Source organism: Akebia trifoliata, chromosome 6 (assembly GCF_017979445.1).
Source record: "Akebia trifoliata isolate Shusen 1 chromosome 6, ASM1797944v1, whole genome shotgun sequence".
In the NCBI taxonomy this organism is placed as follows: Eukaryota; Viridiplantae; Streptophyta; class Magnoliopsida; order Ranunculales; family Lardizabalaceae; genus Akebia; species Akebia trifoliata.
In genome coordinates this window covers 30,645-55,452 of record NC_141380.1, presented here as the reverse complement: position 1 = coordinate 55,452, position 24,808 = coordinate 30,645, and the positions used below count along the sequence as shown (strand labels likewise).

Below are 24,808 nucleotides of genomic sequence, written 5' to 3'. Positions count from 1 at the left end.
TATCATTAAAAATATAAAAACAAGTAAAACCTTCAAAACATCAAATAAAAATTAAATATTAAAAATGTAGAATGTATCATCACTCATAGAGTATCAAACATCAAATAAACAACTATTCTTAGCCTGGGAATAGTATTTTAGATCCTATTATATACTAGAGAATAATTAAAACAAAAAATAAAAGAATCAAACACAAAAAAAAGAAAAAAAAAAAAAAAGAGTTTTTCTATATAAAAAAATAGGTAAAAAAAATTCAAGAGGCATAAACCCTTTGTAAAAAGCTCTTATTATAAACAATCTACCTCTAACCATAACTTTAAAATCATCATTACACACTAATAACGAAGCACTAATATCTACCAACTAACCACATTACACACCAACTATTAACGACTATCTACTAAACAATAACAACTATTAATTATTAATCAAACAAAACACTTACATCTGCTAACTAATTACATTTCACACTAACTATTAATGATTATCTACTAAATAATAACAATAATAGACACTAACCACTAAATATTTACCTCTAGATATATATAATTACCTGTGACATGAATATAATTTTTGTGTCACACAAAATCTAAACTCACTAAAACATATACAAAAGTCTAAATTTTTGCACTAATAAAACAGTTTCTACAAAATCTAATTTGACAACACTAAACCAATCCCAAAAAAATTGGATTCTTGCACCACCTAACCAATTACATACCTCCAACGATTGTTTAAACAGTAAAAATGTAGGATGTATCATTAAAAATATAAAAACAAGAAAAACCTACAAACAAGACACTTACATCTACCAATTAACTACATTTCACATAAACTATTAACGACTATCTACTAAAATGTAAAAACAACTATTACTAACCAAATGAAACACTTACATTTGCCAACTAATTACATTTCGCACTAACTATTAACGACTACCAACTAAATAGCAACAATAATGCACAATAACTATTGAGATGTAAGACTCATTGCATAATAAAGTGTTCCTCAAGGCATAAACCCTTTGTAAAAATTACCTCTTATTATAAACAATCTACCTCTAACCATAATTTTAAAACAATTATTACACACTAACAATGAAGCACTGATATCTACCAACTAACCACATCAAATACTAACTATTAATGACTATCTACTAAACAATAACATCACCTCACGATTTTTAGTCTACTGAATTTTAATTAATTTGAGACATTGGACATTTTATGTGAGTCAATTTTTAATCCTAAAAAGGCAAGGAATCAATAATAAAATATGATCCTTATCTTATCGTGTGTCCTCCCCGTAGGAATGCCCTTTTTATGTAAAAGTGATACGTCCAAAGTGTGAAAATTGGGAACATATACAAACACGTAAAAAAAGGAACTCACTTACAATGGATTCGTGGTGAAATAACTTATCTCCCGTTCTAGACGAGGGATGACTGAATCGACTCAAGCTACCGACACCAATTTCAATGTACGAATCCGAGGGGCCGAGACAATTACGTCTCACTGTCCTTCTTCCTTAAATCTATTACAATATGGGCCTTCCCAGATAAAAATTAAAAATTGACAAGTAATCCTTACAAAAATTCTAAAAAATAAATCCTCACAAATATAGAAGAATAACTCTTCCAAAGCATCCTCATCCTCCACCATCAGAAATCCAAACCTACAAAATCAATTTGTCAAAACCCAAATCACTAAAAAAAAATTAATTCAAAATTTCAGTCTTAAAACCAAAAAAATAAAGTAAATGATGAATCTAAAACACAAAATCTAATTGGAGACCCCATTTTCTAGAAGAAACATTAAAAAATGAAAAGACAAACCATAATCAAACCCAAATAACTATCACAGTAACATTTTCAACTAAAAAACTTGCATATCTCGAACAACTGAAATAATTCACAAGAAACATACGAACCTTATAAATTATACAAACAATCTAAGGTTTTCCAATTCTTAAAAAAAGAAAAATTTTAGGAAACTCTTATCTAAGCTAAAACTAATAATACCTCCCTAACAATTTTTAAGGTTCAAGGACTTCTAGTGCATATGTTGTTAGTAAGTTTATTTGAGATTTTGCTCTAATTAAACAAATTCAACCTTTCCCATTAATAACATTATCAAATCAACTCACTTGAACAACTATGAATTTTTAAATCTAAAAGATTGAATGTGACAACTCACTACTTGATCATTAACCCTCACATTTTTTAAACCCGATTTCTAGTCCCAACTTTAAATGAAGTTAATTTTCCAAAACAACCTTGACAAATCCACTGAGGACAAAAAAATCCGAACTCAAAACGTATAAAACCCAACTTTCAACTTACCTAAAACCCAAAGTCTATAAAACATAAACCATATTCCATAAAAACATGAACTCATAAATGAACCACTAGCCACCAAGGTTTCAAAATCAGGTCTATCGTCTCATTTCATTAGGCACTAATACCAAGTTGACTCTTCCAAGTCATCTTTTCCCAAAAAAAATCCAACATCTAATAACTTGCTATGAAATGCAACTTGTCCAAAATCCCAAATCAAAAATCCCTAGAACATAAACCACAAACCACTCATTATTCACACACCATCCATAAGCCACTAACCACCAAGGGTTCAAAATCAAGTAGCTCCTCATTTCAAAACACTAATACCAAGGCATCTCGTCTCAAAGAAAAACAAACATTTAACGGCTTGCTACTAAACCTTAGATTATTAACTAAATATTAATATAGAAGAAAATAAATGAACAGACCTGGGTTCTCAATGAATTGTAAACAAAATGTTGTTCTTTGTACGTGCACGGCTTCAAGAAAATAGACTCCCATTTTGCTTCGTCGTCTGAAACAAGTGGATTCATGATTTGAGACATGAACACTAATCAAGAGGACCCCACAAAAGAAAAAAAGGATATCAATTTATACAAACACAAAAATTCAAAAAAAAATATACACATATTCAATTATGCTTTGCAAGGAAGAATATTAGTTATGCAATCATAAGGTCATAGATGTTTCTATAGGGCGCAATCATCCACAGCCTCTAGTTGAACATAGAGTGATCTCTGGCTCTTTTTCTCTTCCTCTGATGGAACAATAACTGCCTTGTAGCCTTCCAAAATCTCTATATGTTCAAAATGAAAAGAATCACAACATAATCACCCAAAAAAAGATTAACCACATCACTAGAAACATTGCAAAAAAGTTTTATTGTGGTTACCACTTTCTGAAGCCATGTCACATAGAAATCTTGAAGCTTTAAAGCCCTCCGATAGTAAATCATTCCTCTAACTAAAAAATCAATACCGTTCATAAAAATCCACACACTAGGTACCATAAGAAATTAAAGGGGAAAAAAATTCATCGGCTACCTATTCTGCACAATGTTTGTCCTCTAAAGGAGACCCAATGACGGAGATGCGAGATGTTTTCTTCATTTTCCATAACCTCACTTGCACTTTTACAATTAAACCTCTCCATTAATCAGAAAGTAGTGCTCTTGATTTATTTTAGACATATTTAAAACCAGGGAAAATTTTTGTAGGTAAATAGCAAGTAAAATAATTTAAGATCAGCAATCACTCTATTTTACAAAGAATATGAAAAATAGGTTAAAAACAAGAAAAGTGCATGGCATCAAGTATTTCTCCAGAGAATCACTGTATTTAAACATTCTATGTTAATCACCCTACTTAAAACATTCTTCTAGGTGGGATGGCGTGGGGGAGGGTGTGATTCTATAAACAAGAATATCATGAGGGATTTTCAAAAAATGGGACAACTGTACAGTAATAAGTGGACAAGCGTGCGCATTCTAACGTTACACAGAGACGCATAAGTACCAACTGAAGCAATAAAGGTTTTAGGTGAAGATATGAAAAGTGCACGTTTCAAAATTAAAATAAATTTAATCTAAGTTTCACCATGAGATCTAATATATATAAATATAATTGGGGCGGGGTACATAAAAAATGTCCCCGCCCCGAAATGGAATTGATTTTTTCATTTATAGTAACATAACCAACCCGAAATCATTTAAAAGTGGGAAAAATCGACCCTCTAGGGGTGGGTCGAGGAGCCAGCGAGAGAGAGCAAAATTGCCATCCCTAGTAGGACTGGATTGGTGCATAAATTGCAATGGTAAGACCAAGCTACTTTGTTTTCTAAAATTTCATGTTAAAAACAATAATCATCAATTTCAAATAATAAAAATGAAAAATATAAGCAAATAAAAGACATTGGGTTCACAGAAGCAACCTTCATGGAGAGGGACTAAAAAATAAGAGAGCAACCTGACTAATCATAAGAAATAACTTGCAGTAACTTATCTTAACATGAAAATTAAAATTAAAATGATAAACAAAATACCTCAGATGTAGCTAACGCTGAAGGTAAAAAGGTGCACAAGTTTAGCAGACAGAACTTGCGCTCTTAGTATCTTCAAGATGTCAAATGTTTACCAAAAGAAAAATAATACAACCATGTAAAAGTAGAAATATGGAAGTACTTTGTGAATGTGTATTGATTAGACCTACAAATCAAGTTGAATGAATGCGTATAGAACCATTTATTAGGTTATTAGGTCCAAAAGTATTCTACAAGACACTGGATATCAAGATTTGTGTTTAGGGATGAAGTAAATTGTTATTGTCATTATATCGAATAATAATTAAGTAGACAGATTATTCAATCCAGTAGCTAAGAATCTAGAAATCTAAAAGGCTGCCATCAGATGTACATATGCTTTAATGCGAAATCAATTATCAAAAAAGCAACGGAAGTAGCAACAAAATCCAGCACTCCTAAAGTTTCTTAATCTAAAAAAAATCATCTACAACCAAAAAAACTAAATAGGAAAAAAAATTAGTGCAAATGGAAGCAACGACCTTGTGAATAATATCAGATAAAATACATAATGAAATACTGCATTAGTAATTTCTATTAATCAACAAATTAACTTTGCCAATCAAGTAAAAAGATTATATTGGAAATAAGTTGCATAAAATGACTATCCCCCTTGAACCCAATTTCATTAACACTAATCCTATACCTATAAAAAAATCTCTCTATCTATCTATCTATATATATATTCGGAGGCCCTAATCCTAAAGAGAGCCAAACATTTTTGAAAATAGGGGTTAGTTCAGAAATCTGATGCTGATAGTCACGTATAGCATTGGCAGCATCTACTACAAGTTTCACTGAGAAAATCCAACATGGGTATTTTAATTTAAAAAGCTTCTTAGGAATTTTCGGTGCAAGGCTTTGATGATGATTAGCATTGTGTTGAATGCCTTAAAGCAAAATTTCAGCAACTTCTCACTGGATACATATAGGGACCATTGACAAACAGCTATCCTGATATGTATCGATTGTTTATCTCTTCACTACTCAAGCTGAGAAAACATACTGAATTATACATAATTATGTACCTGAGACATGCCTCCAATAGAGAACATAAATAAGAGAACAGATAAATATATAAACTTGTGAAGAATGACTAAAATCCCAACCATGTATAAATACAAAATCCAAAGGTAGGGATCTAAACATATCTTGATAACACATCTCAAATATACTAATCCCGAGGATGAGTTCCTTCCACCACAAACAGATCATGTGTTTTCTTCATAAGTCACTAAATCCTGAACCTATACGAATATATGTACTATATATACACACTATGATGGCATGCTTCCCAAAAAAATGTCAAATAATTTTAACACATGAAAGACATTCAAACAGCCATAACATGATCAATCAGTGTTCTGTGGAGCAAAGTATTAGTTCCAAGTTCAAAGCCACCTCATATTTGTAAGACAAGAAAATTGGCTTCATAAACAATAAACTAAAATATATTTAAATAGTTAAAAACATATAAGAAAAAAGAAAACCAATTGACAAGATTCACAGGTGGTTTCACAAGAGTACAATTCTAATTTTCTAAGCAGTCCATCTTCCATTATGCTTGCAAGGAAGCTCAAAGTTGAGGGGATTATACCATCAATTTTAAAACTTGTTGTATTTCTAATTTTCACCAAAAACATCAAGTTATTTCAATAGAGTTCTTAATATTAGTGATGAACAACTTGAGTGGAAAAAATACCTGGTGCACAAGAAGTACTGTGGGAATAACAAATGTCAAAATTGTTACTTCAACTTTCCATAGCAAAGCCCTACACAACATCACAAAAAGGTCGGCAACACCTCCTAAACACAAGCAAAACAGAATTAAGTTACAAACACATGCAAAACTATAAAATAAAATGCCATATACAATTAAAGGAACCAAAATCAAAACCATAAACACAATCCCTTTTGTTAAAATAAACAAATCCAATGGTCAAGATAAAGCATGAATCTTGAGGATAAATCACACCCAATTGTTGGATTTTGCATTTTAACTGTTGAGATTGTGTATCTGTTAAGGATATAGGGACTTTCACTAGTAATATCACACAATTTGAACCCTTTGAGCACCACAATTTAATCTTACCCTTATAGATTATAACCATATTCACTCCAAGTAACATAGAATATAAAAATCTATTTACTGGAGACACCACAAATGATCTCACCATCATCAATGCAAGGACTACAATAGTATTCATTTAATTTATACAATCTAAGCCATCAAGACACCACAATTTGATCTAACTCCATAATATCACTATCATCACATCAAGACATAGATAACAACCATAACTTATTCCATTTATCACAAAAATCCTTCTTCTAAAAGGCCACATGAAATTACTCTTCACCATGCACAAAAATATTTCACCAAATTTTAATCCCAATCCTTTGGAATAATATTTTGACAAACAATATCGGTTGCATCATTCAACTTCAGCGGGATTTATTTAACTAGAAACTCAAAATCATTCAATTTCCAGTCCTAGAATTCATAATAGATTTATAAGAACATTAAAAAAACATAATCTGAAATATTTAGCCCTAAAGGTTGTCATCATGTTCATCATATAACACTTAATCAGAACCATCAAAATATCACAATCGAATCTCGTTCTATGCACCTCACTCTGTAATCTTCACTACCATCAAAGTACAAATCAAAGATAATATCTCACTACATATAACAAATGAATCTTTTCTTTAAAAAGTCCACAAAAAAATACATCTTCCAAATTTCAAACTTTTTGAAAAAGTAAACTTAATTATTTCATTTTCAATCCCAAAATTAAAAAATGTTGCTAAAAGTCATTCAAGAAAGTGAATATGAAATTTAATCCTTTAGTTGGAGTCCTAGACAAAAATAATATCGATCACATCTACCAAATTTCAAACTTATTGAAAAGGTAAACTCAATTATTTCATTTTCGATCCCAAAACTCAAAAATATTGTTAAAAGCCATTCAAGAAAGTGAATATGAAATTTAAAGTAATGTAAAGTCCGCAAATCCTATCCTTTGTGTGATTCTTATTCAATTTCGATGTTATTATTTCCAAGTTTTCGAGTGTCATGGATCTCACTCGTGTCTATACTTGATTTTTATAAATGATGGTATATTGTTGCTATCTTTGAGAGAGTGACCCTACATGAAGCATTCTTCCCTTTCTCACCCTCCAATCCTTTTGATGCATGTTAATTTGTTATATATGCACAAATTTCTTTCCTTAAGTCACCATTTCTCCTCAAACCAATTTACATTTATTCTAACCCCAAAGGGTTGGCCTAGTGGAAAGTCTAGCCTAGACAAGCTCCTCAGGAAGGGTAGGTCAAGTGTTTGAAACCCCACGAAGCAATGAATTCCTTGGGGCCACCCCCCTTCAGGGTCCCGTTCACCCTCAACTCAACTAGTTGCACGTATGACTTTCCGAGGGAGTGGTGCATGTGACCATGGGATTAGTCTCACCCGAAGGGTGGGGATACCTATGATAAGCAAAAAAATAATATATAGATAGATAGATAGATAGGATTAGGATCTATGTACACACATATCTACTCATATATCTACAACGTGTTTTGCCTTATGTGGGCTAAAAGTTTTGGATTGAGCTGATTTTTGGTGAGGATGATCTCTATGACGAGAAGATCATCCCCACAAAAAATCAGCTAATTCTAAAACTTCTAACCCCATATTTATGAGTTGAAGAATTGTGGAGTGTCCATTTTTTGTAAATCACTTTTGACAAGATTAAAAATTTTGGATTGAGCTAATTTTCGGTGATGATGATCTCCTAATCATAGAGACTATCCTCACCAAAAATCAGCTCATTCCGACACTTTTAGCCACATAGGACAAAACACGTTGTAGATGTGTACACGGAACCCAACCCATATATGTATATGTATATATATATATACACATTTATTTAGAATTGTAATTAGTCCTTCTGTAAGTGATCATGACTTTTTCTCCCACCAAATCAAAATGTCTATTCTTTCAAGACTAACTTTTTTTTATTTACTCCCTTGAGTTTCTCTCTCTTCGGATTTTTAATCATTTCCTTTAGGACTTTTAGTTCAACTGGAAAAGTTAGCTAGCACACATCATCGTAAAATACAGATCTAGGTAACATAGCTTCCTTTTTTTGTATGTTATAAGACTAAATAGGTAATAGAAAATGGCATTAAATATGAGATGCTTCATTCATAATTCAATTTTCAATTCATTGATCATAGATAGACTAATAATCAAGGTAGAAAACAACAAAGAAATACATCTATTATTTCATTGCAGATACCTGTAATCTCCTTTTTTCTTTAAAGATCATCCTTCAACCTCATGAAATTCTGAGTCCTCCCTCTAAATGAACTTATCTAAATGCCCATCAGATTCCTCGTCACACCACCATTCCTCACTTTCTATTCTTCTAAAAGCTACTCGACTCCTTGACCATGATGTACCAAATATAGCAATCTGACTCTGATCAATAAGAAAGTAAATAAAAGAAATTAGAAACCAACCTATCTATCTGACTCTGATAGGTAGGAGTAGTGAAACAAGGTAAGGAGTTGCATCTCACCATTTCCACATCGATTAGGAACCACAGGCTTAGAATCTAATACAAAATTGATCACCCGATTCCTCTCTGGATAGATACTAGCAGGATAGGATAGGATAGGATATGATACTAACCATCATCTTAGCTTCTACCACAAGACCCAAATTTTAATCATCAAAGAGTTTAGAGAGGTGAAAACAAAAATTACAAATTAATAAAAAGAACAAAGTTATTGGACATAAATACCTTTCAATGGTGAGCGCAGCCATGTGGAACAGGATCTGAAAGTTTACTTCAGCCAAGTTAAATATGTTCTTGATAGTTGAATAATAGCTATAGTGAACATCTTCTTGGTTGATATGAAGTTGCACTTTTAACCATTAAGTGGTAGACCAAATGTCCCCAAAAGAAGCATAGAGTAGATATCCAACAAATTTAAGGGAGAAGATTGCAGATCCTATGAGAGTCATTTTCCTGAAAGAGGTTGGGTGGGGGGGGGGGGGGGGGGGGTCTTTGTTTGTATGAGTGGGTGGGTCAATGGGTGGATGGGTGGATGGATGGTTTGCGTTCTGATACAAAAGAGGCACAATATTTTTACAATTCAATTAAAATAGTTATGCTTCTTTAAAAATAGCTCTAACCATGAAACAGATTTTAGACAATTCGTTGTAGTTCATGAATACCAAAAGAAACCACTATTTCATAATGTGTTTTACCACTAATGTAACACAACTTTTTGGTTCCACCATTTTTAGACAACGTCACATCTAAAATACAAAACCGTGAAGATTGATAATTGAGCATTCCAAAAAACCTAGAAGTACCTTAGTCAATTGTACTTCTTCAACAACTCAATGGCTATGTGGTTAATGTGAAGAAAGATGAAATCCAAAATTCTAGAACTCTACTTCTCAAATAGTGTAAAACAAACTAGCCCAAGACTCACAACTAAGAAGAACAATTAAAAGGATGAAAAGGAAAAATATTAATTTAATTTAAGGAAATTTTACAAGTTGGAAATGAGATCTCCACTTGCACAAGGTATGAAATTTGGAGTGTTGATGGTTTCTTACTTACTTTCTCTTTTCTCAAGGGCTATTTCAAGGACTTGGTGGTGAATGGGATTCCCTACATGTACATATAGGTGGTGGAGGAAATTTATAGCATGTGAGAATGCTTCTTCAAGAGGGTTCAACATGGAAAACGAATTTGCCACACATTCTTGTGCGACAAGAGATGCAACATTATACTCCGCCCCTATCGTAGAAAGGGACACCGAAATATTACTTCGTGCTACACCATGCACATGCCGATCCACATGAGAAAGTGACATGGTATGAACAACACGTGAAGTGGTGCCCATACAAAATTACATAAATACCCTCACTAAATCCCACAAAATAAAATAAGAAAATAAAAATAAGATTTCTAGAAAATTCACTTTAAAATTTAACAGTTAAGAAGACCTAATTAAATAGAAACAAAGATTATTTTTTTGTTTGATAGGTATAGCATTAGTAGTTAGCAAATGAAATTGGGCACTAGGGCAAATTGAAACAAAGATAGAACACCAAAAACAAAAAGAATTCAACTGCACTACATACCCTTAGAAGAAGAGATAAAAAGAATTGGGACTAACATATAACAAGATGTGCAGTATAGTAAATAATTGAGACCTCAATAGGTAAAACTACATTGGAGTAAGAAAAAAAAACATAAGTAATATTTAAAATAAAAAACCAAAGTTAAATAACTGACGTGAACAACATTGCAAGAAAGAACTCTGTGACATTATTATATTAGAAGAGTACTAGGAAAGAGTTCGACGGGGGACCTAAGTTGATATGGAAGTATTTGGATCGTCACCAAGAAATATTTCAAGCCAAAACAGGACAAACTAAGCCAAACAGACCTTCTTTTAATGACTAATTAAATATAACATCTTCCCTTATCAATGAAACCCACATAAATGATATGCAATACTTAAACCCCTTATGAGTATGGATAGTTAACAGAGGCAAAAGAGACAGTAAAGTCAACAGTGAATGTCTTATAGTCAATGAATAATTGAGACAGACACTTTTACTACTCATCTATTAGAAGAATATTCAACATTTATCGTCACTAGGTGAAATAGTGAACTGGACTATTCTAGACTAGGTTCAAATATTAGGCCAACATGCAGTTCGATCACTATGGAAACTAAATGCAACCTAGTGAAATGTCAAACCTAGCCAGTGCCCAAGGGAGATGTACTTTTTTATTTCTTTTTTCGACGTAACAACCAACCCCATTGAAAGTAGGACTAATCCTTTTAGATACACCATGCCACCACAAACATGTGTATCGAATAAATCACGAGTAGGAAGACTCAATCTCACGACCCTGAGGAGCAAACCCAGGCCGCTCAACCACTGCTCCACCACTCGGGTGGTTTATTTTAATTTATAAAGTAAAATCACCAATGGTGAGACTCAATCTCACGACCCTGAGGAGCAAACCCAGTTCGCTCAACCACTGCTCCACCACGAGTGATTCCTCTTTATTTCATCGAATAAAACCACGAGTGAGGAGACTCAATCTCCCGACTCTGGGGAGCAAACCCAAGTCGCTCAACCACTGCTCCACCACTCGTGTGCTTTTTTTCTTTTTTTTTCTTATCCCCCTTTTTATGATTTTGCATTAAGATTTTCAGAGGATGAGCTTTTTAGCCTTTATGCTTTCACACTTTTGAACTTCAGGGTATCATCATTTTTCAACCTAGGGTTTACTATTAGGTAGCCTTTTCCAATGGCACATACCAATGGCGGCTTTCACACTAATGTATCACTTTTTCTCTTTTCTTTTTGGGCTTCATTTCTTTTCACTTTTTTCTCTCATCCTCTTTTTTATGATTTTGCATTGAGATTTTTAGGGGATAAGATTTTTTAGTCCTTTTGCAATGTGGTGGCTGTCACACTTTTGAACTTCAGGTATCATCATTTTTCAACCCAAAGTTGACAATTAGGCAGCCTTTTCCAAGGGCACATACCAATGGCGGCTTTCACACTAATTATAAACAGTCATTTTTACTACATCTCAACCCATAAGGAAATAACTAAGGAAGCTCAATCAAAGGATACATATAGGATTACATAGTGATAAAAACTGCAACATGGCCACAATCTAATCATTGCTAGTAATAGACAGGGGTGCACTATGATCATCAAAGACTAACAAGTTGAATCACCCTCTAATTGAAGAGTAGTAAAGAGCCTATCAATTGAGATTCAAAGAGATCTAACTCATACTATAGACTCAACTGCTCTAGATTCTTAAAAAATATTCAGTCGTGTTCAAATTATTCATCTATTTATTAAGAAAAAATTTAAAACTACGAAAAAATAATTTTCTTGTTTGCCCACTAAAAACATTTTATATGAAAACTAATTATCATAAACAAGCAAACATTATTTTCACTACAAATGAAATCCAACATCCAAACATTATTTTCACTACAAATGAAATCAAACATCTAATGCATGCATACAGTTTACTATAAATATGTTAGAAAATTAAGTAATTCTTATTTTCTAATTACGTTTAATGAAATAAATGTTGGATGGTCAATTAGAATCAAGATAATAGATTGAGCTACACAAGATAACAATGAAGATATGGATCAATAGAAAGACAATATAAAAAAAATTAGAAATGAACACCTTCAAGAATATACAAGAGTAGCTCTAATAGGTGATAAATTAAGAAAAAGTCGATAAAGATGGTTTGCATAACATTAAGTGAAAGCTGATTATAAATCCAATTCGAACGAATATATAACTTGAAGGTTCTAAATGAGCATCAAGAAGAGCAAAATGAATGAGGATTGAGGTAGTGGAAGTAGATATGAACACACTATCAAAACAAGAAATTGATTTGGATATTAAGGAATCAAGGAATAAAGGCAAATACAAAATCTTTCATATTAAATGAAGAAGTAAGGTAAAGGTGACAAAATTATTTTTAGAAATTATTAAATGAGGATAACACTAAAAACCTAGAATTAATAAATCATACATCAAGAAAGAAAACCAATACAATTTCCTAGATTCATCGAAAGAAAGACAATTAAGAACCAAATTATACCTAAGATCTCTAATTAAATTGAGACTACAAGTGAATCAGTTGAGAAATATTATCAAGGTATGAATCTTACACCCTCTGTACTTCCTGAGGAAATAACTTAGTTACTGCGCAATCATCATCCAGTATTTGCATGCGTTCCATGTTCCTAAAAGTGAGTCCACTATCATCATCACCCATCTCTTCTGCATTTGCAATGGTTGTTTCAAAAGCTTCAATTAAAACAAGATTTTAGTGCTATAAATCAACTATATGAACTACTGTTGGGAGGTAACATAGAACATATAACAAGATTTGTAGTATAGTAAATAATTGACCTACATAGCTAAAAATATATCGGAGAAACCAAAAAAAGGCATCAGTCACAAGCCATTTTTTTGTTACTCTCTCACTACAGGCCAACCAAGGAACGGGTGTAAGGACCTCAATTTATGGACCAAAAGCTAGAGGGATTTTATCTCAAAATTCCCCTTCCTTTTATATAGGCACTTACTAAAACCTAGGTTCTTTTAATCTAGACTTCCCTCCCTTCAATTGGATTTTAAATATCAAATGATTTAAGATTAACAAGAAAAAAGTTGTTACCATTCATTATTATTAGGTCCATTGGTTGAACATAATGAAACCATGATTGTTGAGACACATGTCAAGAGTACAGGAAGTTGCGCATCAATTAGATGAAATCCCTTTCTTATTGTTGATACGAACTGCATTTCTCTAACTCCAACTCTAGAGAAAACTGTTGGATCGAACTGCAAAAAATAGTTAGTTAAAAATTAAATGTTATCATAAAAACACATAGCATTGCAATAAATAAATAAATAATCCAAAAGAAAAATAAGTACATGACAACAGCCTATTTGTAATGTTGTGAGAATATGGAGGAAGCCTAGTTTAAATACCTAGAATGTATATGAGATAGGCATCACTTACAAAAAGGGTCCTTACAATAGATGGCATGTTGTCACCATGGGTAGTGACTTGGAACACTTCATAATCACTCTTGGTTAACTATAAACTTTGAATTATAGAGTTAAATATAAAAATGGCTATTTCTATGGATCTATGTATTTTTTAGAACTTGTTAGTCCTCATATTTACATGAGTATTTCTATCATTTTTAAGGTCATTCGTATATCATAAGAAGTGGGGGTTTTGTTTTTTCAAAATTTTAAATGTCATTTCTTTGATTTTAAAGTAAATGGAAAACTCGTGGAGATTGCTTAACAGCATTTACAGATTGTAGATGTGTTATATTAACACTCTGTACATGTATACAATTTTTCGACTACCTAACTAACTAAATATAAATATCCAACAACCCATCTAACAGTGATCATACCTTAAGTTGAAAAATGTTTGATTTCCATTATATCCAACCTCCGATCCATGAATTATTGGGGTATTATATGGCTAGATTCTAATATGATTCAAACAGACAAGCTCTCAAAGGTTCTTAGTTCATAGTTTTTCCCCCTAATAAGTAAGATTCTTATTATCTACAATAGATAAAGACATCTTTTTCTGAATTTAACAAGCTAAAAATTCGAAAATTTAGAATATAAAAAAATCAAATACAAACCCAGAATGCTCCTGGTGCATATGATAGACCCAAAACAAAACAAAACAAAAAACCAAACCCCTAAAAGAAAGAACGAAGGCATATCCATCAAAAAACAGAATTCTACAATATTTACAGATCTGAGCCATTTACAGGACCTTAATTTCAAGGAAATTAATCATACATACCTGCTCTTGAACAATGTTATGGAGACTTCGGTAGACATTCCTTTGGCATCTCCACAAACAAATAGAAAATCATTCCAAACATCTGAAGATTGATTGCCTCACAAAAATGGGAGCCCAATCGCAATCGTGGTTCTATTCCTAAGGTACGGTATTTTGGAGAAATATGGATTGCAAAACCACATTAGGATCAAAAACCCTAATCCCATAGAGAGAGAGAGAGAGAGATGGGAGCCCGATTGCAATCGCGGTTCTCTTCCAAAGGCACAGTATTCTGGAGAACGATGGATTGCAAAAGCCAAATTAGGAGAAAAAACCCACAATTACAGAGAGAGAGAGAGAGAGAGAGAGAGAGAGAGAAGCCTTATGTAGTGTTGGAAAGCTGGAGCGTCCTAGGGTTGGTGTTTAAATAGAAGGTTTTGGTTGTTTGGGCGGAAAATCGAACCGTTGCGAGAGCCAGCCACGATTTTGTCCAGCTGGAAGCCATTTCAATTTGCTTTCTCACTCGCACTAGATAAATCATTTTACTTCCTTTTAAAATTATTTACTAATACCTACATATTATATTTAAATAATTATATTTTATTTAAAAAATGAAGTAGATTAAGAAAGGCCCAATTATATTTCAATTTAGATAAAAAAATATTAAAATTACTATAAATATTCACATTTTTATTTAAATTGACTTAATTTTTATGAGATTATCATTAAAATGATTTAAATGCCCCCCCCCCCTCTCTTATATCGGTTGAGACAAAAGTTAATTATTACTACAACATGAAAAAAACTCTCAATCACAATGTCAAGCAAAATGGCCCTTAGTTAGATATCTTATATCTTGCTAAGTGTGGAGACTATTAGTCACGCAAAATGATGAAAACACGTATCATAAATGGGTGAGGGAGCCCACTTGGAAATATGAGTCAACATTTTAAATCAAGTCAGTAAACAGGAAGTTGCCGAGCTCAACACCCCAAACTGAGCACGTTACAAAAGGAAGGAAGTTAGTGGTTTGTAGCCCTACCATGAACAGTTACCGTGTAAGTAGATTGTACGTTTGCTATCAGTCGAGATCACCCAAAATAGAGTATGGTAAGACCTTAGGTTGACAAGTGTAAGATGACAAACTATGATCGACTTGATGAAATCCAACAAGATCAGTCGGACCTCAACTCAGACTCAGAATTAAAAACCAACCAAGTTAGGTCATGCCCTTCAAACACTTTCCTTATACTCTTCTAATATACTAGTGACACCAGGTTCTTTCTTGCAATGTTGTTCACATCAATTATTTCACTTTGAATTTTTATTTTAAATATTACTTATGATTTTTTTCCTACTCCAATGTACTTTTACCTATTTAAGTTAATTATTTACTTTACCATACATCTTGTTATATGTTCTCTACAAAAAAAACATTTCTTCATCTAAAGGTATGTATTGCAACTGAACTCTTTCTGTTTTTGGTGTTTTTATCTTTGTTTCAATTTTCCCTAGAACCCAATTTCATTTGCTAACTACTAATGCTATACCTATCAAAGAAAAAAATAACCTTTGTTTCTCTTTAACTGGGTCTTCCTAACTGTTAATTTTAAAGTGAATTTTCTAGAAATCTTATTTTATTTTCTTATTTTACTTTGAGGGATGTAATGAGGGTATTTATGTAATTTTGTATGGGTCCCACTTCAAGTGTTATTCACACTTGTCACTTTCTCATGTGGATCGGCATGTGCATGGTGCAGTAAGAAGCAAGATTCAGTGTCTATGACAGAGGAGAGAGTAGAGTAATGTTGTATCTCTTACCGCACAAGAACGTGTGGCAAATTCTTTTCCATGTTGAACCCTTGAAACTTCTTGAACATGCATTCTCACATGCTATAAACTTCCTCCACAACCTATATATGCATTTAGGGAATTCCATTCACCACCAAGTCCTTGAAATAGCCTTTGAGAAGAGATAGTGAGTAAGAAACCATCAACACTCCTTTAATTTAAGGCTCTATTCATTAGCTCACTATTATGAACGAGCGGAATGCTCATTCCAATAAGACACTACATATTCAAATCGTATCTAAAAAGAAGGACATGTGATTTAATCATGTAAATAAGTCACATTCTAAATTTTTTTTTTGCTAAATTTTTATTATATTGAATCAAGTAAACGCATATATCTCGGCAATTCTTTCTCTTTCTAACTCCACAATCCAAAAGAAGGCATTGAGCATGCTATATTTTCCAGACCCAGTCCTCCCTACTATTCCTACCTTCTCACTTGGAGAAATTGCAAAGGACAAACCATGGAGAATCGGAGGAAGTTCAGGCATGTACTGGAGAACAACATCCTTAAACTTGATTGATCCTGATGAAGGCCATCCAGATGGGGGCCGGTTGCTCTTAGTAACTACTGGAGAAATTGCAAGAAGCATTTAAATAAATAATTTATATATTCTAAAGTTTTTTTGTAATTTAAAATATTAACTAAATTAATTTGTACATAACATAATAAAAAGAGTTATGTTGGAGTGTCCTCATTTCTAACTTGTCTTATATAATGACAAGTGGCATTTAAAATATATATATATATATATAATTTACAATTATATCTCCTAAAATATATTTAAAAATTCACATATATGAAATTAAAAGTAAATATAAAGTTGGGGGGAGGGGGGTCAACCTGTGCCCACACCTAACCTGACCTCGAGCATTAAATGCTCAACCCAACGGATCGGTCGGGTTGGTTGGCTCACTCCTCATTAATACTAAATAAAATGTCTTATATAATGATAAATGGCATTTAAAAAAAATGTAATTTACAATTGTTTGTCCTAAAAATGTATTAAAATTTTCACATATATGAAATTAAAAGTAAATATAAAATAAAAAGTGGATGATGATTAACTAAAGTTTGAAATGTGAATTGTGTATTGTAATGAGAAAGAAACAAAGATATCTAAAAATAGTTTAAATTATAACCATATTAAGTTCAAGTAAATCGAGCAGCCTGATATCTATGCTCGAATCCACCTCGAATTTGTTTCGCCAAAATTTTCCCAAACCTGAGCCTTAATCTTAGCTGATTGTGCACAAACCTGACTCAAGGTTGGGATAAAGACTTACGAGAACCTTCCCAAATATGTGTGAAGCTAAGATAGAATTTCCAAATCAATATAAACAACCAAATCAAATATATGTAGCAATTTATCACACATACTTGGTAAACCACGATATCAAGATTTACATGAAAAACACTACCAATAAAAGAGTGAAAAACTGTGGGGCAACTTAGAGAATAATCCATTATTTCAACATTTTATGAACGAAAGAAACGAATTTATGATCATGCTTGGTACACAATAATATGAGAGATTCTTATGCCACACCAATTGTTGCTAATGCCACTCCAATTCATCCGTAAATTACCAAAGAATTAAAACACATCATGGAGTGGCGTTAGCAAAAGCTGGTGTGGCAATAGAAGCTCTTTTTTTAAAAGTGCTAAATCAATTTTTTTTTCTCAATAACGTGAAAATTTTTTTTTTTTTTCATTATGTCCCTTTCCACATTTTTTTATAGTTTAGATAAACCTCTTTTTCAGCATCAATGTCCTTTAGACTACATTTTGCAAGCCCAAAGATAGTTGTAATCCTATATCCTAATGATTCATAGGCCATACATATGTCACTGGTGCTAAGTTGTTGGAAAACATGTTTGGGAATTAAAATGAATAATGTACCGGACAGATAAGCGATTAATGTCTGTAGGTTGTGAGTTCAATACCCAGTATAAGCATTAATTCCTCAGGTGCCACCCGCGAGGGTGCGCCCTTACTTACCTGGTATGTGTGATGTGCGGGTTTTGGGATTTTATTCATCAATATTTAAAAAAAAAAAAATTTATGAGGCAATTGGCCTCTTAAAGCACTATATCTTGCTCTAATCCCTTGGGTACATGCAATACCCCACAAACCACACACACTAAGTAAATAGGGATAAATTTCTGTAGGTGGCCAATAAGGGGACTTGAACTGAAGACCTCTCCCTTTTTGGAGGGCTGCCTTGGCCACTACGCCCAACATTCATTGGTTAATAATTTTAGTTTTTACTAAACTCAAAGAGTTATTTACAAAAAAGGCTATATGCCAATTTTTATAAACAAAAAAAATTTAATTGACTCACCTGAGTTTATGAATTGACTCACTTGCATTGGTTTAGGGTTGAAAACAGGTTGATTCGATACCAGATCAATACCACTCCAATACTGATTCGAATTTGTTTAAACATGTACCCAATCCGATTAATGAATATGTTAACAAAATCCAAAAATCCGATCCGTTTCATTTCAGCTTTAATCCGAAACCAATCGATCTGATATGAACACATGCCTTATTTTCAAAATATCAATGTTTAAAAAATTTTAAAAATCCACTTTTCAACTTCAAATATAGAGAGGTAAACCAAAAAAGACTAAAACATTTTATCTATATGTATTTATATGAAATTGTATCGGATTTAAGATTTCAATTAAAATCTTTTTGAAAATTCGATTCGATTCGATTCTATACTGGATCAATACCACTCCAATACTGATTCAAATTTTTTTTAACATGTACCTGATCTGATTAATGAATATGTTAACAAAATCCAAAAATCCAATCCGTTTCATTTCATTTTTTATCTGAAACCAATCAATTGATCTGAACACATGCCCTATTTTCAAATTATCAATGTTCAAAAAATTTTAAAAATCCACTTTTAAACTTCAAATATAGAGAGGTAAACCAAAAAGACTAAAACATTTTATCTATATATATTTATATGAAATTGTATCAGATTTAAGATTTCAATTCAAATCTAATCGAAAATTCAATTTTTCATGTTTTTTTGGATTGGATCGGTTCAGACATCGGGTATATTTCAGATCATTGCCATTAAGTATATGATAAGTTTTAAATTTGTGATAATATAGGGGTTTTGTTAATGACTAATGATAAAATGACTCGAAAAAACATTAACAGTCGTTACTCGGTTGATGTGGCAAGTGCACAGAACCATAGAATTTTTTTTTGTGTATCTCTAAGAAAAAATCTATGGTTCTATACACTTGCCACGTCAACTGAGTACAATTTTTCGAGTCAAATTAATGGTCATATCTCATCACCCGTTTGTGGCATTTAATCGTCCATTCGTCCGTATAGAAAATACATGCGTTTCTCGAGAAGAAATATTTTCGTTATGGATTTATATTCCTTCCTGAAAATAACAAACAATGGGATGCACTGCGAGAGTACCCATTCTTGTTGAAAACTCGAAAAGTTTTATGCTTTTTGAAATGCTTGTATCTCCTTGCCTATTCATCTAACCAATTCATATTATATATCCACACGTCCATACAGACGTTAGCTACGTTTTCATACCCTTGGATTTTCTGTTTGAGACCAACAAGACGTCGGATTCAAATGTCATCGATGCATTCAAATGCATCCTTCCCAAAAAAAGTGATATCCAAGAAAGACTTACGAGAACCTTCCCAATTGTGTGAAGCTAAGATAAAATTACCAAGTCAATATAAACAACCAAAGCAAATATATGTAGCAATTTATCACACATAATTGGTAAACCACGATATCATGATTTAAGTGAAAAACACTACCAATAAAATAGGGAAAAACTATGAGGCAACTCTGAGAATAATCCATTATTTCATCAGTTTATGAATAAAAGATACGAATTTATGATCGTGCTTGGTACACAATAATAAGAGAGATTCTTATGCCACACCAACTTTTGAATCTCGTTGATATGGCATCCCGCATCCAATGGTTATGCTTCTTCTTGTATCTCATCCTAGTCTTCTAATTCTTGGTCTTGTCCGCCATTGGGCTTAGTTTGTCCTATTTTGGCTTGAAATATTTCTTGGTGACGATCCAAATACTTCCATATCAACTTAGGTCCGTGTTAGGTCATGCCCTTCGAACACTTTCCTTGTACTCTTCTAATATAATAGTGTCACCAGGTTTTTTCTTGCAATGTTGTTCACATCAATTATTTCACTTTGGATTTTTATTTTAAATATTACTTACGCTTTTTTTTTATACTCCAATGTATTTTTACCTATTGAGGTCTCAATTATTTACTATACTGCACATCTTGTTATATGTTAGTCCCACTTCTTTTTATCTCTTCATCTAAGGGTATGTATTGCAGCTGAATTCTTTTTGTTTTTGGTGTTCTATCTTTGTTTCAATTTCCCCTAGAACCCAATTTCATTTGCTAGCTAAATGCAACATGAACTACCATGATGATCTACCTTTTATTTATGAATTCATGATTTCAAGCTTGGGAAAAATTGGTGTACCTTACATTAACACTAATTTTGTTTCCAAACCGTGCCGTAAGCACCGGCATTCGCTAGTGTGTGTGTGAGTATATTTATATATATAATCTTTGGTTGAGTTGACTTTACAAATCAAGATTTTTGCTACCTTTCAAATTCATATGATCAATTAGTGAGTTAACACATTCAATCTTTTAGATTCAATATCCATCTTCATTGTTTGCCTATGAAAGAAAATAAAAAGAAAAAAAAATGGAACTATCCAATTTTAGCAGTGTGTTTTGTACTATAGATAATTGTGGAGGTCATTTTTACGATTGACCTCGAGATTTAATCTTTAGCAAGATTATTCATCAATAAGTCATAGAAATAATAAAAAAAAATAACGAAAAAGAGAAATAACACAAAGAGATTTTTTACGTGGTTCGGCAAACGTGCCTACGTTCACGGACTCGGGGAGCCGTTTCACTATATATCTCAATTTTACACATAACCTCCTTCTTTTTCCCTCTCCATCTTTTCTTTCCTCTTTACAATAGCCTCCCACTCTTTAAATAAAGAAATCCTAATTAGAGTCTTAATCCTAATTAATTACAATTTACCACCTTACCCCTTATCCAAATTAACAAATACATAACAAGGAGAACAATCCTTTTAAATTTGAAATCTTCCCTAATAAGATAGAACCCTCTTTAAATGATGCCACGTGTCCACCTCGAGATGCACATTAATGGTGCGAATGGACGATCCAGATATGAGACAATTTTAACCCTCCACAATAATGCAATTGCTCACTGTAGAAAATGAACTCTGGTCGTATCAAGCCACGTTGCCTCTAGGGAAGTGGTTTTATAGGCTTGGGGAGGAAAAAAATCTGTTGCTATGAAATATGCTTACAAATTGAGAATTGGGCTTCTATTTACCAACTTCTTTAAGATGGGTTAGGGGTTCAAGAAAGGTATTTTGAATGTTACAAAAGAATTAGATAAATGCGACAAACTTTAATATTGGATGAAGTCACAAAATAAGATTTTGGGAGGATATTTGGTGTGAACCTAATTCACAGACTTCCCTTTGTTTTATTCTCTTTCTAACTTCAAAGAAACCTTAATTTGGGGTTTTGTTCAAAAGAAAGTATGAAGGCCTATAATTTGGGAGCCAGAATAAACTTAAATGACCGAGCAATGAAAATTCAATCAACATAAAGGGGTGAAGATTGTCAGCTTCTCAGAAAAGACAATTATGAAAATAAAGTGCATGGGCAGTTTTCTCAGTGACATCATTTGATGTAGGACATCTACAATCCTAGTTAACATGTTGATCCTTCAACTCGGCATAGTCTTTTCCGGACTACATGCAAAGTTCAAGGAAGTTGTGCCAATTAATTATAGATAGTGAATGTTCAGAAAATATAATTTCAAGCTACATGATAGATGCACTCAAGCTACTTACTACACAACATCCTATACATTATTCTATAGGTTGGGTGGACAATTAATGCAAGAAGAATGTGACAAGACAATGCTCTCTTTCTTTTAACATTGGACAATATAAGGATGAGGTTATATGTGACATCGTCCTAATGAGAACATGACATATCTTCTTGGGAAGGCCTTGGCTTCATGATAATGATGTCACCTATTGAGGTAAAGCCAATACCTATTCTTTCATGCATGATGGTGTCAAAGTGATTCTACATCCTTCCTATGATAAACTCAAGGCTGTCGAACCAACCAAGGAGAAGGAAACATGTTTTACTTCTATCAACATCAGTAAGGACTTAAAGGAAACAAGTCAAGTGATCGTTGTGGTAGTGCAACCTTCCAACCTTCATTCAGAATTATCGGATTCATTGCCTCCAACGAAAAATATCCAACACCACATCGATTTGGTATCTGGTGCAAGTTTCCTAAAATTGCCCCTTTACATGATGAGTCCGAAAGAGCATGACACATTAAAGGAACAAGTAAAGAAGAACCTTGAAGCTTCTAATGAAAAGTACAAAACATATGTTGATAAGTAGAAAAGATTCAAGGGCTATGAAGAAGGAAACTTAGTTATGATTTATCTTAGCGAAGATCGCTTTCCCGCCAAAACTTACAACAAGGCTAAGTTGAAGAAAATTGAATCCCTTCATATCTTGAAGAAGATAAATGATAATGTTTATATGAAGAATATGTCTGATGATAAGTTATGGTCAATTATATTCTCTAATCCAAGTCTGAAGAACGGATATCACTGGAAGTGGATTAGAGCGAGAGATGAATGGAAAACAAGAAGAAAAAAAAAAGGCCTACAGGCAAAACACAAAGTCAAGTTTCCTTCAAAATTGGGAGCCTGATGTAGGACATCTACAATCCTAGTTAGATTTTTACTAGAATTTCTATTTTTAGTTCTAGTAGGGTTTTTATTTCATAGTTATGTTAGGAGTATAGTTGGTCTTATTAACGTCTTATAAATTTTATTGGTATTGTTTGTCACATAGCACTTCAGAAGTACACTTCCACTTTAACCATAAAGGGAAACATCTTCCTCAATATTTAAGTAACCTAAAATAACAAGAAGTGGTTACTTCGAGGTATTATTAGACAATAAATTTTTACTTGACATTCCTCTTCCTAGGTTTTTATACTCCACATACCTAGTCTTGGTTCTACTTATTTTATTAATTATACCCAGAGGGGAAAAATGTCTAAAAAATTGGGTCTAGAAACACCTCAAAGTGACAACTTTTTGTTATCTCGGGTATATTATACATAAAGATTGAAAGATTGAGGAAGATGCATTTTTGGTTAAAGTAGAGATACACTTCTAAACTGCTATGAAAAAATACTTACCAATGGAAAACGCAATGCTCAGAGCAAACCTCTCGCTTTTTTAGAGATCGCAACAAACATGAAGGAAATTGAGATCTCAATCGTTGTGAGTTTTGCATGTTATAATTGGGCACATGTATACCTGGTATAGCAACATCTTGGCCACCTCAACCTACTCATGGCACCAAATGATAAATTTATTCTTCAAAAAAGATCTTTGAAGAATAATTTTTTGTACTTAACAACAAAAAAAAAATTCGTTGTATATGAACAAACAACCCTCTCTAACAAGGACGTAGCAAAACGATGGAGACATCTCAATGATTTTCTCCAATGCTTCCAAAATATAGCAATAGATTACTATGAACATGTAATCGAAGTAATGCTAGTAGAACTATGCATCAACGGAATAGAACTTACATATTGTGCACTTCTTGAAAATTCCTTGATTCCCAATTCTTTTATCTTTAAGATGCCAAAAAACATACTACATCCTCTATCCCGACATCGATCGACAAATTCAACAAGGTGAAGCCGTCAAAATGGCTAAAGCACTCTCACCCTAAATAAATCAAACTCAACATGCCTTTGCAACCATTACGCCACTAAAGCATTGCTAAGACAACCATGTCAAAGTCAAGCCTAGAAGAACAACTAAACACAAGTTGTGGAAGAAGTGACTTAGATGTGGCTATCATTGCAACATTTGAGGATGTCAAAGAAATGGCAGCATCATTTCCCTCCTACCAGTGCGAAGAGAGCCTTCTACTAAGGAGGACAGGAATTGAAAATTCCACCAATACCATTG

The 24,808-nt window shown here is 32.9% G+C and overlaps 1 long non-coding RNA gene across 5 annotated transcripts; it reads right to left on the bottom strand.

Annotated features, from left to right (window-relative positions):
* Positions 1-1,345: 1,345 nt before the first annotated feature.
* On the bottom strand, positions 1,346-15,344 carry LOC147399323 (uncharacterized). 5 transcript variants are annotated; one of them, XR_015179034.1, is made up of 8 exons: positions 14,852-15,321; positions 13,688-13,854; positions 13,176-13,287; positions 6,117-6,220; positions 3,382-3,467; positions 3,231-3,301; positions 2,767-3,134; positions 1,346-1,674 (listed from the first exon to the last, which is right to left on the bottom strand). It is a non-coding gene; the product is annotated as an uncharacterized LOC147399323 (long non-coding RNA). The 5 variants fall into 5 exon arrangements; XR_015179033.1 differs by having other exon boundaries at positions 2,767-2,852; positions 2,964-3,134; positions 3,231-6,220; positions 14,852-15,344; XR_015179031.1 differs by having other exon boundaries at positions 3,382-6,220; positions 14,852-15,344.
* Positions 15,345-24,808: the final 9,464 nt, after the last annotated feature.